Consider the following 3,375-nt stretch of genomic DNA (forward strand, 5'->3'; position numbering starts at 1 on the left):
ATAGGAACATGAAAATCAAAGTTAAAGAACTCTTTCTATTATTATTATTATTAACCAACTAGAAAATATGAATTTTTTCTTATTAAAGTTGAAAATACTTTCAGTTTTACATATTCTTAAATGTAATTATCATATTTAAATTTATATAAATTTATATAAATTTAAAATATTTTGAATTTAAATATTTTGGTTTAAAAAAGGCCTCACAATATGACATTGTAGGCAGTCTGAAATAATAGTACCCTAATTTACAAACAGGATGCTTGAACTTGAAATTGAATTTGTATATTCATTCTCTAAACAATGTTTGGAATTTTGAGCTTTTTTTAAACTTAACTAAGTTTAATTTTATTTATAATTTTATAAGATGAAAGTTACACTCTTCCTAACATCTCATGGAAATGTTTTATGAAAACCAAATACCTATCATAACTTAGAACATTAACTCCAAATTCCTTCAATTTCCTTCTGTTTTCAGGGTCATTGGTATCATCGCCCCAGCAGAACATGACTAGTCCCTTAGCTTTTGCCTCTTGGATATAGGACGGGTTTCTGAGCAGGTCTTCAGTATGTGCGTTAATCCCCAGAAGATTTTCAAACTGTGCAAAGCTCATTGAGATGGGGATTGTCCAAGATCTGAGATCCATAAGTTTAGGGTAAATGTCAGATTTTCCTTGAGTCAAAAATAATATGGGATATTTGTTCTGCTTCTGCTGAACCATTGTACAAATATCTGCATCAAATGAAGAAAAGACTATTCTCCTCTTTCCAAAGTTTTCTAAAACAGTTTTTAAAATTATATCCAAAAACATATTCATGTCAAAATATGTTGATAAGTTAGCATCCCACATTCCATCCCTTTGTTGGCAGATCCATTTTATTTCTATGTTAAACCCTACATCTTCCGGGAAAGATTCTAAAACCATCTTAAGAGAAGGAAATGGCTGATTTTCAGAAAAGGAATTTTCTTCCGCAATCACAGATTCTTGTTGATCTTTAGATTTTAATGCAGTCCCATGGGCGAGCTTTAACAACTGGAGTTGGTCAAATGTTAGTTCCTTTATTGGGATTTGAAATAATTCAACTGAATCAGCAACAAACTTCTTCTTCATGGTCAAACAATAGGTGGATCACGATATACCACAGGCACAACGTCTTTTGAAAGATGAACATTAAATTCTACAAAGGTTGCACCATGACTAGCAGCATTTCTTAAAGAAGCACTAGTACTTTCTTGAACTTTAGCCAGTTGGGAAGTTGTTTTTGAATTCCCTGAATCTCTGTGTCCAACATCCCGTGGTATTCTTGGCTTCTAATACTTGGAAAATGAAGATTTCATGTCACAGTTGTATCCTGGTAATGGCTTAATAATGATAAAGTCAACTCTCACTTTGCCTATTGTCTTTCTGGAATTTGTGCTCATGATGGGAAGAGTAAGAATTCCAGGACTCTTCCCACTCTCTGCAATGGTGGATAATAAGAGATAGGCTGTACCCACATGTCCAGGAAGGGCATCACCCTGAACTACATGTTCACTGAGATCTTCCCCCCAAAAATCAAAGACTTATTCCAGGTTATCTGGTTCCATTGTCTGCATGCTATAGTCTGTCCAGAGATCAGGCTGTAAGCCATAACCACACTCTGGATGTGAATGCCTGCACTTGAACTCATCGTCACTCATTAAAGATATCTCCAAGGTATTGGACATTTTGTGAAGAACAGTGGGAGATATCATATCATTATCATCTTCCTATGGAGCCTCTAGTGTAAGCTTTACCCTAAATCTAGACTTTTTAAATTTTTTCTTGGTTATTGAGATTGAAGGTTTTTCAGAATAATGCAAACGTCATGTTATTTCAGTCACGTCAGCCACCCAGAATTCAGAGTTTCAACACCACTGTGGATTCCAAATTGACCATCATCAATAATAATTTCATTTTCTTTCACCAGTCTCATTCTCTGAAAGAAGAGGCACAGCATTTTGTGGATTCCAGTTTCCCAAAGCATTCTAACTTTCACATATTACAAAAACTTCACCTGGTAAAAGATTTCTTCTTATTTCAGAGGTAACTTGAGAAGGTGTCATTTTGATGGATTTGTTTCATGATGTCTTGACAAACAGAGGCCGGATACTCCGCAATGGCTTTCTGCAGGCTGGAGAGCTGGAGGAACCAGCAGTGGCACAGTCCAAGATGCTGAACCTCAGATCAAGAAGAATCAATGATGCTACCCAAGTCTGAGACTGAAGACTTCTGGAAAGTCCCTGAAGAACCACTGGCAGAGTCTACTTTGGAAGAGTGAAAGAACTAGAGTCTGATGTTCTCAGGGGATCACAGCAGCAATCATCACCTGTTTAAGAAGAACCAAGCTTCCATCTGCTAAGGAATTTTGAGCTTTTAATCCAAATTATGCAAGAATAATATATTATTATAAGGTGAAAAGTTTACAAAATTATTATAAGGTGAAAATTATTATATAAGGTGAAAAGTTTACAAAAGCAAGTATAAAAACATACATAAATAGCAAATTATTACTCATAAAAAATGTTTTATATTTCTTAGAATATGCTCCATCATATCACCATTTTCCTGTTATTCCTAGCTAGTTCCTACATTTTTTATTACCCCTTAAATATGATTTTTCCAAAAGTATCTTTGACCTCTGAAATATAAAATTTCAGTTCAAGAATTATGCTCCCAAATACTTTCATCAACCTTCATTTATTCACTTGCTATATTCCCTAGCTCACGGATAGAAGGATTTTCTAGTCCATCGATAGTGTTAAGTTGTCATCTAGAAGATTCGTAACTTGCCTAGAACTTGGGAACTTCTAAGACTTTGCCCATGAGTTTACCTGTTTTTAGGAGACCAAAGACTGCAATCTGGGGAGAAAATCACTGTGGTAGATAATGCTTTCTTAAAAATTATGGATAGCCCTGCACCTAGCATTAAAATTTCTGGAATTTAATTCATAAAATTTGTGAAACTACTAAGGAAACTTAGGCAATGATGTAGCATGATCAGTTTTCCTCTGGAGGTCCTTCTCTGATAGTGTTATGAAATATAGAGCATATATGAGATGGAAAGGGTTAGGAATTGTAACTAAACATACACGAGTAGGAAGAAGAAAAAGCAAGAATTGAGATGACAACTTCCTCAATAACACAGAAAATTAAAGAGTTCCCACACATTATTGACTGATTGATTAATTGTTGTTCTTGTTGTATGTGTGAGAGAGGGGGGGGGGAGAGAGAGAGGAAGAGAAAGAGAGAATGAGTGAACTTTAAAGAGAAAATTATTCCACATTTTACCATATTGAAATCTATGCGACTTTTTCCATATATTTATATTTTTCAATATTTTTAAGATTATTAT

At 34.5% G+C, this 3,375-nt stretch overlaps 1 pseudogene; it reads right to left on the minus strand.

Annotated features, from left to right (window-relative positions):
* Positions 1 to 374: 374 nt before the first annotated feature.
* Positions 375 to 2,086, minus strand: LOC143397058 (glycerophosphocholine phosphodiesterase GPCPD1 pseudogene; annotated as a pseudogene).
* Between the last annotated feature and the right edge of the window lie 1,289 nt (positions 2,087 to 3,375).

The sequence above is a fragment of the Callospermophilus lateralis genome, chromosome 4 (genome assembly GCF_048772815.1).
Source record: "Callospermophilus lateralis isolate mCalLat2 chromosome 4, mCalLat2.hap1, whole genome shotgun sequence".
In the NCBI taxonomy this organism is placed as follows: Eukaryota; Metazoa; Chordata; class Mammalia; order Rodentia; family Sciuridae; genus Callospermophilus; species Callospermophilus lateralis.